We start from the raw sequence: 16349 nt of genomic DNA on the forward strand, positions 1-16349 counted from the left end.
CTGGATCCAGGTCTGGATTTCCCCAACATTCAGGGGAGGGGGATTGCAATCTGGTGTTTGGACCCTTCCCTACGCCAGGAATGGTGATGGGTCACAATGTGCAAGCTCTGGTGCTAGACATGGCAACGTCCTGTGCCTGCTGGGAATGGCTGACCAAGGCACATCGCGTCCTTAGCTTCTTTCCTTCTCCTTAACCAAACCATCTCCACACAGAGGAGGTCTCCTGCTGCTTTTAATGCTCACGGCCACTAGAGAGCAGCACAACTTCAAGAACAGAGCCAGCCTGGTGTAGCTTTTCAGCAATCTCCTACGCTAGAGCTGGAGTCTGGCCCAGGCATGGTAAGACCATGTGTTTGGGTTTCAGTTTACCTTTAGAAGTGCATGAAACTATATCCCAGACACTGTATCCCAGGAGAGTAACCTCAGGCCTAGCAGAGACCACGTGCAATGCAATGACATAGGGTATCCCAGTCCTCAGCTACTGACTTACCTCCTTGGCTTTAGCATCTGAACCACATAGATTTACCTAGGGTGGGCATAGGCACACAGCTGTTCTGGAGCAGGGCAGTGGTTCTTCTAGTCTGGTCTCCTGTCTCCAACAGTGGATGTTTCTGAGGCGATGCCAATGCCCATGATACACCTGGAACTGTGCTTGGAGATCCCAGCAGTCCACCCTTGCTGGAGGATATGTGCCATATGCTGGCCTGGAATCAGTGGTAACAGGGCATTCCACAAGGGCATCCCCCACCACCCTGACAATGCCCTCCCATTCTCAGGGGGGCACCAGAGTCGTTCAGAACATCAGGGAGTCCAGGATGCCACTGGGCTAGCGAGGAGATCCCACTGTCCATAAGGCTGAAAAGCAACTGTGGATGTTTAAATTCCCTCTGCAGTGTTAACATTACTGTATTGAGTGTGTCCAATTGCTACTCAGCCCCATCATCTTTAACCTTGCCATGGAGCCGTTGCTGCGAGCGATCTCCAATGGCACAGATGGCTTCAACCTCCACGGTGAGAGGTGAGCATCCTGGCTCATGCGGATGACCTGGTCCTGACCGCGGACGACCCAGAGAACCTCCAAGGTTTGCTAGATGCCACCAGTCGAGCTGCTGACTGGACGGGGCTCCGCTTCAATGCAAAGAAGTGCGCAACTTTTCACATCGACAGCAGCAAAAGGGACTCGGTGCAGACGACGGGGTTCCAGATCCAGGGCGAGCCCGTCATGCCCCTGGCAGAGGGGCAGGCGTACCAGCACCTTGGCACGCCGACGGGTTTCTGTGTCCGGCAGACACCCGAGGACACCATCCAGGAGATCTTGCAGTACGCCGCCAAGATCGACCCCTCCCTGCTAGCACCGTGGCAGAAGATAAACGCTCTGAACACCTTCCTGATCCCCCGCATCTCGTTCATCCGAAGGGGATCTGCCGTGGCGAAGGTACCCCTCAACAAGGCAGACAAGATCGTCCGGCAGCTGGTGAAGAAGTGGCTGTTCCTTCCCCAGACAGCCAGCAACGAGCTGGTCTACATCATCCACAGGCATGGCAGTGCCAATGTCTCCCGCATGGGCGACCTGTGTGACATCGCGGTGATCACCCACACCTTCCGCCTGCTGACACGTCCTGACGCCATGGTAAGGAAAATCGCGGCAAACGCCCTCCATAACGCGACAAAGAAGCAGATTGGCAGAGCCTTCTCCAACCAAGACATCGCCAGCTTCCTGAGCGGTTCCCTGGATGGCGAATTCAGACAGGACGGGCGCAACATCGCTTCACTGTGGTCCTGCGCTCGCAATGCCATGCGTTGCCTGGGGAAGCGCATCGGCTGCTGCTGGGAGTGGTGCGAGGAGTGCCAGGAGCTGGGAGTCCTGGTGCCACAGATCAGGTCCGACGACAACACCATCGTCACCCCAAGCGCCAGCGGCATGCTGGAGAGGACCCTGAAGGCAGCCATCCACTGACTGTACATGGAAACCCTGAAGCGTAAACCGGACCAGGGTAAAGCCTTCGAACTGACCAGCAAGTGGGACGCCAGCAGCCACTTCCTTGCCGGGGGCAGCTTCACCCGTTTCGCCAACTGGTGGTTCATCCACCGTGCCCGGCTCAACTGCGTCCCGCTCAACGGGGCCGTCCGCCACGGGAACCGAGACAAGCGTTGCAGGAAGTGCGGCTACTCCAACGAGACCCTGCCCCACGTCCTGTGCAGCTGCAAGCCCCGCTCCAGAGCCTGACAGCTGCGCCACAATGCCATCCAGAACCGCCTGGTGAAAGCCATCGCACCGCGCCTGGGGGAGGTCACTGTGAACTGCGCCATCCCCGGTACCGACAGCCAGTTGTGCCCTGACGTGGTAGTCACCGACGACGCCCAGAAAAAGATCATCCTCGTCGATGTCACGGTCTCCTTTGGGAACAGGACCCTGGCCTTCCGCGAAGCCCGAGCTCATAAGCTGGAAAAATACGCCACCATGGCCGATACCCTCAGAGCGAAGGGCTACGAGGTGCAGATGGATGCCCTGATTGTCGGAGCCCTGGGCGCTTGGGACCCCTGCAACGAGCGTGTGCTGCGGACCTGTGGGATCGGTCGACACTACGCATGGCTCATGCGGCGCCTCATGGTCTCGGCCACCATCCGATGGTCCAGGGACATCTACATCGAACACCTCACCGGCCACCGACAGTACCAGGAGGTGTGAGCCGGAACGACATCGTGCATCAACTATGGGAAAGGGACTGAGAGACTTTTTCCGTTGGACCATGTGAACTGGAACCATAAACTCACTGAACATTAAATCTCACCAAATGAGGGTAAATCCATCCTCATCATCGTATCCACTCATTATACTCCATACCTGAACATAGCGATTATATGAACAACATACCCCCATATCTCAATGTCTGTATTTTGACCCGTTAACCTTTTACCCCCAATCGGGGAGATTGCAGATTATGTATTCCTTACACCACCTGTTCCTAAACCGAATTTTGCACCCCTTGATAATCTGTACCTTATTCCCTGATAACCAGAAACTTCTATGCTTAAACTCTGTACCGTTTTCTTTTTGCTTCAAAATCATCTTAATAAAATTATTAATTCTGCCAATGAGCTCACTGAGGTACAGAGAGGTGGAGTGATTTGCCCAAAATCACCTGGTGAGTCAGTGGGAATGGAACCCAGGAGTCCTGACAGCTGGCCACCTGGCTGCCACCAGTAGACAACATGGCCTCCCAAACAGGGCAGGTACCAGAGGAATTCAGAATTGCACCCCTTCTCTAAGGGTCTGCATCTGAGCTGGAGCTGGGCAGATGCTATTTCTTTTCCTGAGGCCAATAATTAACCAGAGAGCTTGGCGGGGATATATTTCCTGAGAAAGGAGCACCCAGAGCAAGTTGTTTCCTTGGTAACGGATGTTTCAGCTGGAGCAGAAATAGTTTCCCCACAGACCTGCGATATGGATTGGCAGTAAGGGTGGCAACCGATACCTTGGGGAGAGGAGACAGTGCTAGAGCAAACGGGTAGGAAGGATGCAGCAACCACATCTGTACAGGCTTCATTGGCCAAAAGCAAAGGTGGAAGGGTGAGGAAAGCAGGGACCAGAGAAGAGCCCCAGGTCAGAACGTTGTTTCAACAACACAGGCAGAGCCAAATGTCACAGTCCCAGTGCCCAGAATATCCTGAATGTACCCACATGGACGCATACACCCTGTGACACTCTGTATTTCGGGGGAACACCCTGAACCCCCATGTTCATCCTTATAATATGATTGTGTGGTATCCAATGCAAAGTTTGTCATGTCGGGTGTCTTCGGAAGGCGCATGATGCACTGAGCATTGTTGTTATAGTAATGTTATAGGTTGTAATTTCATGTATATAGTCATGAGGCTGAAAATGTGTCCTCATGGCTTAAAACAAGCCCAGGCAAAACTCTCCAGGAACAGAGGGACAGTTTACACCTCATCAGGGCATGTATGGGACAAACCTAGCCCAGCCTCACAGGAACAAAGGACACTGGCCTTGACAGCAACAAAGGATCTGTTGGACTCTCGAGTGAGTCACCCCCCTTCCCTTGGTCAGACAGGGACTACGATGAGGTAATGCTCACCTGACCCTGAACGGGGGGGGGGGGGGGGGCAAAGCCAAGAGGGAAGAAAGAACATGATAAAAGGGAGACGTTTGCAATGCTGGCTCTCTCTCTCTTTCACCTCCATCTACAGACATCACCACCAAGCGACTGAAGTGCTGATTGAAGGAGAGAGCCTGTCTGAAGGGCAACCAGCCAGCCTGAGGTGAGAAGCATCTAAGTTTGTAAGGGCACTAAAAGCGTTAAGATCAGCTTAGAATGCATTTTGCTTTTACTTCATTTGATGAAATCCGACTTGTTGTGCTTTGACTTATAATCACTTAAAATCTATCTTTTGTAGTTAATAAATTTGTTTGTTTATTCTACCTGAAGCAGTGCGTTTGGTTTGAAGTGTTTCAGAGACTCCCCTTGGGATAACAAGCCTGGTGAATATCAATTTCTTTGTTAAATTGACGAACTCATATAAGCTTGCAGAGTCCAGCGGTCATAACTGGACACTGCAGGACGGAGGTTCCTAGGGTTGTGTCTGGGACCGGAGATATTGGCTAGTGTCATTCGGTTGCACAATCCAAGCAGCTTACATTCCAGCGGCTGTAAATGAACAGCCCAGGAGTGGGGGTTCTCACAGCAGAGCAGGGTAAGGCTGGCTCCCAGAGTCAAGGATTGGAGTGACCTAGCAGATCACTGCTCCAGATAACAGTCAGGGGAATGTCACACACCACCAGCTATGACAGGCATTTCCTCTGTTCTGTGAATTGTGATTTTAATTAGGATGGTGGAGGAAGGAGTGACATCATCCAACATGTGGTGTGAGCTGGACCTCCAATGGCGAGCCCAGAGACTGAGCGTTACTGGGAACATTCTGCTGAGCTCGGACAACACAGATTTGCAGTCATCACCGGCAACCACTCAGAATTAGAGATTTCAAAAAGAAAAAGCTGGTGTTTGAGATGGGGGTGGGGCTGGCCACAAAGGGCTACTTGGGTGGATGGATGGATCTGACACAGCTCATCTACACCCTGTTGGAGCATGCTGGACAAACAAGGGTACCTCTGATCATCTCAACAGGGTGTAAGTTACACCCAAAGTGCTGCTACTACATTGTCTCAGGGGAACAAAGAGGGAGACATTTGCTGGCTCACCTTTCAGGGGCACAATTCAAGAAGTGGGAGTGGGTTCCCAGGAAGGAGAAATGGTCAGAGCTAAACAACTTACTTGGTAGATCACTTCCAAGAGCTGTGTGAAAAGGGAATCAGCTAAAGCTGCTCATGGGAGCTTTGAGAGGCACACTTGCTCCTCCATGCATAGACGACAGCAGGTATGGGTGTTGGGGTGGGGTCCTTGGGAGACTCTGCATTCCAGCATCTGACCCCTGTTCACCAATGTGGGTCTTTGTCCCACTTTAGTGGCTGGACTTCATAAAGAGGTTTATAAACACTTGTCTACACAGAGATACTCAGGAAAATTAATCCAAATTAACTAAAGGTGTAAATTTAAGTGGATTTGTTAAATCACATTACACCTGTGTGGACACTCTTTTTCAGAATTAAAGTGGCCTTTTTTCATAGATTCATAGATATTAAGGTCAGAAGGGACCATTATGATCATCTAGTCTGACCTCCTGCACAATGCAGGCCACAGAATCTCACCTACCCTCTCCTGCGATAAACCTCGCACCTATGTCTGAGCTATTGAAGTCCTCAAATCATGGTTTAAAGACTTCAAGGAGCAGAGAATCCTCCAGCAAGTGACCCGTGCCCCATGCTACAAAGGAAGGCAAAAAACCCCCAGGGCCTCTTTCTATCTGCCCTGGAGGAAAATTCCTTCCTGAACCCAAATATGGCAATCAGCTGAACCCTGGGCATATGGGCAAGATTCACCAGCCAGATACCCAGGAAAGAATTCTCTGTAGTAACTCAGATTCCACCCCATCTAACATCCCATCACAGGCCATTGGGCTTATTTACCATGAATATTTAAAGATCAATTAATTGCCAAAATCGTATTATCCCATCATACCATCTTCTCCATAAACTTATCAAGTTAAGTTTATTTCAGTGAATACAGCTAAACTGAATCATGGCCATTTAAATTCTGAATAAAAGTGTCCACACAGTGGTTTAATACAATTTAACTAATCCACTTTAAAATTTAATCCAGATTAATTTTCCTGTCCCGTTTAGACAAGCCCCAAGTCTGTCTCCAAGCTAAGGGGTCTGAGTTTTCAGCACAAGAAATAGAGTCATGCTTTTAGATTCAGAGGTCCCTACTTCTATCCCTATAAGCAAACCCACTCATAGGTTGTCTTCTTTAAAGTGATTAATGCAAGACAAGACTTGTTTGCCTTCTAGATGACATGCTGATCTAGTGCCAATAGACATTCAGCCGTGCCCATCTGTACTGGGCTGTGCAGACTTCACTTGTACATCACCAAGGGTGGGGGGTACTGTCTCCGTAACAGACTCCTCAGTGAGTGTTATGGGCATTACTGTTTACTCAGTTTGGCATCAGAAGCATATACTGCCTCAGTTTACCTTCTGCCCCAGTCAAACATATGCCCCACAACTGGGGTTTTTGCTTTAACCCTCCCCTTGTGGAGTCTGGTTTTTTAACATCATGTAACCATTTAATTCAGAACTAATTTTCCAGCCTTTCCTTTGGCTTAATAATCTGTTCAGTCCTTACCAAGAACAAGCCATCCTCAGGACGCTCTCTCTGCTGCATCCTTGGCCAAGCTGCCTGGTGGGGAGGGAGAGGGTTTCCCATAATAAAATCCACCACCAGTAAGAAGAAATCCAAGGACATGCTCCTACAGGCAGAACGTACTCAGCAGGTGCCTTGTCTACACTGGGAACTTGCTCTGAGTCCAGCAATCAGTGACCGGCAACTGACATAGCTGCATCAGTGCATCCTCCTTTTATTAACTGACATTAGGGCTGCATTGCATGAGACTCTCTACAGACTCATAGTGAGAGACTGTTTCTGCTCCAAGCAGAAGGAAACTCCGCCAGTTCAAATAGCAGTTTTTTTTGTCTGTGCTTGGAGAGACACAGGTGTAGCTATATTAGCGCTGGCCATTGATTACTGGTAATTCCCAATACAGACAAGGCCAGAGGCAGTAAGAGCATCTGGCTCATTCGGAGGAAGTGATAGAGCCATATACTGTGTCTGGATTTTTTTAAAAAAAAAGAACATTGTAGATATTCATGTTAAGAACGGGATGAACGAGCCTGATGCTTCAGGGCATTATCAGCTGATCAACTCGAGGGTGGGGGTCAGGAAGGAATGTCCAACCCCCTTGCCAGTCCCCCCAGCAGAGCAGTGCACAGCACCCCAGAGGCCTGGTTGGGAACTTGGGCGGTTTTGTGCCAAAGGTATCAGCACCACTGTGAGATGTGGAATTCCAGATTGGATGGCCCCCTGGTCTGACTAGATACCAGACCGCATTGGCCTGATGAGGTTCCATCCCTATGATTTCTGTCTAATCTACTTCAGTATTTTTCATGCATCTGGAAGAGGCTTTAAAAATGATGCCATTGCTTGAGCCAATGCCGCTGGGATGGAAAGTCCCCTAGCTCAGGGGAATCCCCAGCAGAGATTGACTTGATCTCCCAAAAGTTACTTCTGTCTCCCAGTCCAGTTTAATCACAGCTGCACAGTGGAAGCCTGTTGTATAATTAGGGGTATTTTTAAATCCAATTATATTGATTCCATGTTCCATGACCAACTGCATTTGTCGTCTCCTCCTGCAGAAGATCCAGCGTGGTTTTACGTGCTGCATTGCTCCAGGGTCCTGTTGTCAGAGGGACTGGGAGTGCTGTTAGGTAGGGCTTGGAGTTAGTATAGCCTCTGTAACCAGTCCTACCCATTTGGGATGTGGTCACAGCTGGTCAGCATGGCAATATAGTCACAGCTGGTCAGCATGGCAATGGCTATCTCCCTAGGTACCTACTGTGACGTTGCACTCCATATGTTTTATGGAAATATGCTTATAAGTATGAATATGATGTAACTGGAATATACTTTATGCAAAAGGTCTCTTTTAAGGTATCATTCCAAAGCTTATAATCTACTGAATCTACTCCTCCTATTTGTATGTATGTATCATTCTTGTATCTGAAGCTAGAAATATGAAGTATAACTCTGAGGTCCTATTGTAATTATGCAAAGTGTGGGCCATTAATGGTGGTTTGGAAGCTTGATGGCGCCCATTGATTAGGACAACTGGTTGTAAATGGTCTGTTTACTTGCAAACCTTCCTGGGTGCGAGCCGGTCAGCCCTGGAAGAATGGAGGCTGTGGTCTCACAGGACATGTGATCATGTCATCTGATACTGGAATCCACTTAAACCTGGTGCTTTTCCATTTAGAAGGAGGGGTGGGGATCCAGAGAGACAAAAAATTCCTGCCTTGTGCCAAAGCTGTAAAAGGGGGTGGAACAGAACAAAGCGGCTCCCAGTCATGAGAAAACCCCTAGTTTCCACCTAAGATATCTGCTAACAAGGATTGTACAAGGGGAAAGGATTGGGCCCAGACTAGGAAGGAGTCTAGTCTGTGAAAGAAGCTTATTGGAAAATCTCTGAGGGTGAGATTTTACCTGTAAACAGTTTCTTAACGTATTAGGCTTAGACTTGCTTGTTTTTGTTTTATTTTGCTTGGTAACTTACTTTGTTCTATCTGTTATTACTTGAAACCACTTAAATCCTACTTTTTATACTTAATAAAATCACTTTTGTTTATTAACAAAACCAGAGTCAGTGATTAATACCTGGGGGAGCAAACAGTTGTGCATATATCTCTATCAGTGTTACAGAGGGCAGCCAATTTATGAGTTTACCCTGTATAAGCTTTATACAGAGTAAAACAGATTTATTTGGGGTTTGATCCCACTGGGAGCTGGGTGTCTGGGTGCTGGAGATAGGTGACCTGCTGAGCAGTTTTTGGTTAAAGTCTGCAGCTTTGGGGGCATGGACCAGACCTGGGTCTGTGTTGCAGCAGGCTAACGTGTCTGGCTTAACAAGACAGGGTTCTGGAGTCCCAAGCTGACAGGGAAAATGGGCTCAGAGGTAATCTCAGCATGTCAGGTGACAGTCCCAAGGGGGTCTCTGTGACCAAACCCATCACACATAGTCAGCCCCCATCACCAGCTGAGCACCGTATGGCTATCAGGGGAGTATAGCCTTTCAACAGCCCCATGAGGTAGGAAAGTATTATCCCCATATTACAGATGAGGAAACTAAGGCCACCATGTGGTTTAATTGACTTGTCCAAGGTCACACAGAGAACATGTGGCTAAGCTGGGAAAAAAACCCAGGTCTCTCGAGTCTTGGCTAAGTGCCCTACCTACTAGACCATGCTTCCTACCCAATAGCTGGTGAGCGTCCTTTCCAGAATCTTGATTGGGAGTTTACCAGCCCTCAAAGAATCTACCTCTAGGTTTATACTGAGCCTGCTGCTCACTGAGCCAGGATTTGGGGAGAGCAATCCATCCTGCATGGCTACCCCAGGCAGTGCATGTGATCAGTAAAGCTCCTAACAAATCAGCAGCTGATCAAAGGATGGATGTTTAAACACAGTGCATAATTAGCCAGTGGAGCTCATTGCCACAAGATCTCCTGGAGGCCAAAAGCTTAGCAGAATCCTCCCTAAAAATGAATGGGTTTTTATATGGCTAATAGGAACATCCAGAGTTATAACAGGAACGATTAACAAAGCAATTGTTTTGGAAGGGATATAAACTCTCCTGCTTCAAGGCATAAGCCCCAACTTCTGACTAAGAGGGGTTGGCAAGAAACTTTCCCTGGGACAGGTTATCCCATAACTCCCTTCTCACCTTCTGGGGTCTTTCTTGCACCTTCCTCTGATACAGCTGGGCCTGTCTGCTGTCAGACTCAGGCCCCTGGTCAAGATGAACTATTGGTCTAATCCAGGATGCTAATTCCAGGCAGGTCTCAGTGCCTTCACTTAAGGTTCTCCCTGTACGCAGCCAGGCCTTGGATGGGAATGGGAGACCTCCAGGGGAAATCCTGTGCCAGATGATGGCTGGCAGGTCATCCAGAAAATGGGGCTCTCTCTTCTGAGTTAGCACTGACTATACTCCAAAGTAATAAGCACTGAGGAATGCCCTCCCCCCCCGCAGAGCCAGGCTAAAGTGAATAGGAACAAAGCACCATTATTCTGGAATAAGAGTGTCCACACAGGGAGTTAATCAGGAGTGACTATTCTGGAATAATTCCATGCAGAGACAAGACTTAATGGCAGGGGGGAAGAGGAGGAATGCTGAGTCCTTGGCACAGGGAGGAAGGGGAAATGGGGGGCACACAGAATCCCTCACAGGGGAGGAGAATGGGGGAGGAGTACATGGGGAAAACAGAGTCCCTGGCATGTGGTGGAGGTGCACACAGAAGGGGAGATGGGAGGATGGGGGGGGGGGGATGGGACACAAAGTCCCAGGCATGGGGGATAGGGTAGGGAAGTTGCAGGAAGTCCCTGAAATAGAGGGGGACCGCAGGATCGCACACGGGGAGATTTTGCATATGGAACGGAGGGATGCAAAGAGTGTGCCACGATCTTGGCCTATACAGGCTATGAAGTGTGGGTCCCCCCATTAATTATTCATTAACATCTCGACACCAGCTAACAATCACCCTTCTGTGTCACTGCCTTTGGAAATACCTGCCTGGTTTCTGTTCAGACTGAGGCTGGATCACATGCCATGGGGGAAACTTGGCACTGGTTTGCTTTGGCAAAGCATGGCTTCTGTGAGCTCTGGCATGCAACAGACATTTCATGTCAGCTCCAAGGTGAGCTACCCACTTCCCTGTTTGGATCTGTGTGTGAGGAACTGTGGTTGGTCTTCAGCACAGAGCTAGATCTTCCTGGGAAATTCCTGATTCCAAGAGGTCTTCACCCCTCTTTGCTGCAGTCTGGGATCCCATCAGCTGGTGGTGTCACCTGTGATATCACAATGCTCTAGGACTCTGGGCATGGCATAGACTCATGCCATATTGTAGCCGAAAGCCCAGACCGTGATCCCAGCGATGACTGAACTTGGTGATTTTCAGAACAAAAAGAGCTCCCAGCCATGCTGCTAGCTGTTTCCATCAATTCACACTGACTCAACAGACATTCTAGGCTTCAGAGTGACACACACAGCAACACTCCTGGAATCTTATGATACAGACTATGCCTGGTCACCTATGGGCATGCCACCCTCATATGATCACTGTCACAACACAGCCTTGCAACACCCACTTGGGATTCTGGGAAGCTTGGATCCCAGCAGGTGGGACAGATCCATGGAAATTTGAACTGTGCTCTGAATAGCAGCTGAGATGGTCCTAGGGGCATCGTGCTAAGGAGCACAGCTCAGATACTCAGAGATATTTAGGCGCCTACCTCCCATTGAAATCAAAGGGTATTAGGTGCCTAAATACCTTTGCAGATCTGGGCCCACAAGCCTAGGGACTGATTCTCAGTTATACAAAGCACCTTTACGCCACTCCAGCAGTGTAAAGGGAATGTAAGGTAGGCAGAGATAGCTCCCTAAGGATCCCCTGGTGCAGGTCCCCAGCCAGCACAGAGTTGGCATGAAGGCTCTGCACCAGCCCCTGGTATGGTGGGGTGGGGGGATTGGGGACATGGCAGGATGCACTGCACTATGGCTTTTCCCAGCTCTCCAGGGCTTAGAGGGACCATGAAAAGGGAGTGTAAGTTAGTGCGGCCTTGAGGCTGCTCTAATTTGCACCAGGGCTGAGCAGGCTCCTGCACGGCCCAGAATACAGGGTGGCTTCCCTGTCCCAAGCAGGACTGGAGTAATTGAGAATCAGCCCTAGAGAATGCAGTGCCCTGAATGTCCATCCGGTCCCAAGAAGAAATAATGGCATTCCCCTTTAAGAGGCGGGGCCCAAACACAGCTGGAGGAACAGGACAGAAAGGGTTAAATGTGAATACAGAGTGTCTGTGTTTATATAGATCTATACATACTTAAAAAACAAGGCCAAGACTCTTCCAGCCCCTCCCTCCCTCCCCTTGCGGCATTGCTAGAAGACAGGAGAGGGGGGTGATTCCCCAGCTCAGCGGAAGAAGCCACACTGATCTGTTTATAAGTTGCACATGTGTGGGTGGATGGTGGGAATTGCCTCATTCACCTTGATACTCCCCCAAAGCCTGGAGGGTTTGTGGGTTGTGAAGACCTTGTTTCCCCTCCCTCCCCCATTGATTCCACAGCCGCTCCAGTGTGAAGAGTTATTTACCAATAAGGGCCATCACAGAGCGCAGGGCTCCAGGAAATGGTGCGGGTGCTTCTGCATTTCGGCTGTGCGCTCTCACCTCGGAGGCTGCTGAGTTGGAAATTCCCAGCCGCGGCCACTCATCAGATGCAAAACCCCTGAGTTGCTCCTGTGTGACTTGGACATGGGAGGAAAGCAGAACCCAAAAGCAGAAATTGGTAGCTGTCTGTCTGTCTGCATGGATATCATGTGCCAGGAGTGGAACAAAAGACAGCAAAGCCAACAACCACTGACCCACATCATGGATGGCCTGGCTAGTGGCTGCCTAGACAGTGCTGGTAGTATTCACGTTCCAGTAGCACCTCGAGGCCTGACCCGGATCAGGGTCCCATTGTGCCAGGCACTATACGGTGACACAGTGAGTGATTGGTAGCTCCTGTCCTGAAGTAGGATGATCCAGTGGTTAGGGTAGTAGGGTGGGAATTAGAGGACCTGGGTTCAGTTCTCTGCTCTACCACCAGCAAGTCCCTTCGCCACCCTGTGCCTTAGTTTCCCACCTGTACAATAGGGACCATGGAGCCTCAGGGAGCCCTACCTCACACAGCTGTTGGGGGCGGGGGCAGAGCTGTAAAGATGCGGGGGTGGGGGAAATCAGGTACTATGGTGAGGGGGCCAGCTGAGTCCTTGCGAAGAAGAATCTTACAATCTAATTCAGGAAAGAGTGAGAGGCAAGGATTATTAATTACCATCAGACCTGTTTTTCTGAAGACCAGACTCAGCCCTCCAGTGCTGTGGGGAGGTAACCTGCCTCTCTCCTATTAAAAGACTGCTAGGAGCCCCTATCAGCCACAGAATCACTGGAGATGGAGGCAGTGTCCCTGGGCAGGGTAAAGCCACCAGTCCCCTGAGCCATTCAGCCCCTGCAAGTGCCCCTTCTATAGGAAGATAGAGACAGGCCCCTCACTGTAACTCTTCTCTCTCTCAGTATGTCCACACTGCACTGAAAACCTGGGTCCGTGAGACCTGCACTTGCGGACTCAATGTTTCCAAGTCCGGGCTTGAGTGTCCACACTGCATTATAAACCTGGATTCCAATTGCTGGACCCACGTCTCACAACCGTGCTAACATGTCCATATTGTACCACGCAGATCTTCTTGGGTCTGCGGCTTGAGCTGTGTCCACACCAGGGGCGCCGGAACGGTGGGGCCAGCGGGCCATGGCCCCCATCACTTTTAAAAGTGGAGGGCACTGCCCCCCCTTTTTACCTGCTGTAAGGGTTAGCAATGGGAGGAAAGGGGGCAGAGAGGAGCAAGCAGGGGGTGGGGTCATGGATGGAAAAGGCAGCATGAGAGCAGGGTCTTGGGGGAAGAGGTGGTGTGGGGGCAGGGCCTCAGGGGAAGAGACAGCGTGGGGGCGGGGTCTCAGGGGAAGGGGCAGCAATGGGGGTGGGGCCACAGTTCGGGTCCTGGTGGATCCCACTTTTAGGGGGTTTCCACTGTTCCTGGTTCAGGCTGTAAATGACAGGGCTTGGACCCAAGTCACAGCAAGATTTATGCTCTGACCCCCCCACATCCCCTCCAGCAGGATTGTAGGGGTTTTGAGTGCTTGCTGAGCAGAGTCAGACTGATCTGTATGTGGACCAAAAAGGGACTTGAGCTGAAACCTGGGTCATAGCCTGGGCTTAGTGTACAGTGTGTACGTACCCTCAGTGTTTAAGCAGTTCCAGGTTTCTGTTAAAGGAAGCTTTATTGGTACCAGGTGCCCACGACATGGAAGACCCCTCACAGGCGAGCAATGTCTCTGCAAAAGCTATAAGCAGCAGCAGTTAAATTGTGTGGGAGGGAGGGGACAGAGGGGGCACTCTCTCAGCCTGCCCCACCTGGTGGGGTGAGCACAAGGATACCCCTCCACAGTGAGTGCAGGGAGAGCTCCCTCCCTCTAAACCCCCACTCCTTCCCTTAATCCCTTCCAGGCAGTGCTGGAAAATGCCCACACTGGAGGTGGGGGTGGGAAGTGCCTAGGGAGGGCCTGAGCCACAACCTCAGATCGTTCTGCCTGGCCCTTGAGCTCCAGGCCAGGGAGGCTAGTCCCTGGCCCCTCCCCTGCTGTCCCCCCTCTCCTGCAGCCTCAGCTTGCCACACCGCCAGCACTCTGGCCCACTGCTCCTGCCAGGCAGCGCCGAGCGGCGAGCTCTTGCTGCTCTGATCGGCATGGTAAGGGGGATGGGAGTGGGGGGGGGGGGTTGGATAAGGGGCAGGGGATTCTGGGGGGCAGTCAGGGGACAGGGAGCAGGGGGCAGTTAGATGGAGTGGAGGTTCTGGGGGGGATGGTCAGGGGATGGGGAACGGGGGTGTTGGATAGGCATGGGAGTCCTGGGGGACCTGTCAGGGGGTGGGGGTGTGGATAGGGGTCAGGGCAGTCAGGGGACAGGGAGCAGAGGGGGTTGGATGGTGGGTGGGATCCTGGGGGGTGGGATCCTGGGGGGCGGTTAGGGGTGGGGGTCCCGGGAGGGGATGATCAGGGGATAAGAAGCGGGGGGGGGGAGGGATTGGATGGGTCAGGGGCTCTGAGGGGGGCAGTCAGGGGATGGGAAGTAGGAGGGGGTGGATGGGGGCAGGGGCCAGCCTTCCCTACTCAGCCCTCCATACAGTTTCACAACCCTGATGTGGCCCTCGGGCCAAAAAATTTGCCCACCCCTGAGGCAGACAGACTTTGGACCCAGGATCAGCTGCTAGAACCCATCTCTAGATTTTACCAGCATACTTGACAGCTTCCAGCTGCCCTCGGACTGGACCACCCTGGTCTCAGCGTGTGCTCCTTCCGCTAAGTGGCCCCTGCTGTGGAGCAGGGAGAGTGCTATACAGATGGTACTGGGGGTGGCCTGGATCACACGGATTGCCGAGGGTGCGGAGCAGCCAAACCTACTGAAAATGCGTCATTTACTGGAGTTTCTTCTCATACCAAAATCCCGAGCAGTCGTATCGCTTGAGGTTGGTACGATTGTCCTTTGTGGCCACTGAACCTTTATGTCTTGTCAATATACACTCTTCGGCCACCCACTGACGCCCTTTGTTCTTTGTGGTTGATTTCACTCTTACCCACACTGAGATTATTATCACTGGGTAACTGGGCTGCTTTCTCCACTCAGAACTCTTTCAATCATCATTGGTTTCAGTTGTTTGCTTGCTTGTTACAGTATGCAGTGGATAAACTATGTGAGAAAAGCAGAGGGTCTAGCATACCTCAGCTGAAATCAATTTTCATGCGGTTCGTACGACAGGGCTTACAGTGCATCCTTCAGTGGCCCGGCTTGATTGGTGGTTTTTTCAGGCCTTGGACACCTTACAACTCTCTCCTCTTTAAGCACCGATTGTGTCCACATGTATGACAGGAATTGCATGTGCTCTTCTGTGTCTGTGACTGGAGCTGGGCAACTAACTGATTTTTCAAAATGTCAAAAAAAATTGTTTCAGGATTGAAAACAAATGTTTTTTTTTTTTAAAAAAAAGGTCATTGAATCAAAAAGGAAACAAAATAGTTTCAAGTTGAATGAAGCATTTCACCTCAATTGCGACCAATTTTCAACATTTTTTACTTTAAAAAAATAAAATTAAAGGAGAATTTGAAACTAAAATCAGTTCCAAACGAAAAATTGAAAAATGAAAGCTTTATTTTGAAGACGCCCGCATGAAACACTTCAATCATTTCAGATTTTGGGAAGCATTTATTTTCAGAAATCAACTATTTGGTGGAATCAACAAAAATTCACAACCTGTGTCACCAAATCTGCATTTTTTTGCAGATTGGCAAGTGTCAGCTAAAAACTGTTGCCCAGCTGTCATATGAAATGAGGATAAGTTGTGTGTCTGCATCTGGTGTATGAATTATGTGGGGTCTACAGTGTGCAAGTATAATTTGTGTAATCAACTGTGTGTGCACTTGTGCCATTGCACCTCTGCATGAATTGTGTCTGTGTGTGTGTTTGTGGGCACTGTGCGTCACTCTTTGGGTGTTGTAGGTACTACTGTATGTGTGTATGAAT

Source organism: Caretta caretta, chromosome 9 (assembly GCF_965140235.1).
Source record: "Caretta caretta isolate rCarCar2 chromosome 9, rCarCar1.hap1, whole genome shotgun sequence".
NCBI lineage: Eukaryota > Metazoa > Chordata > Testudines > Cheloniidae > Caretta > Caretta caretta.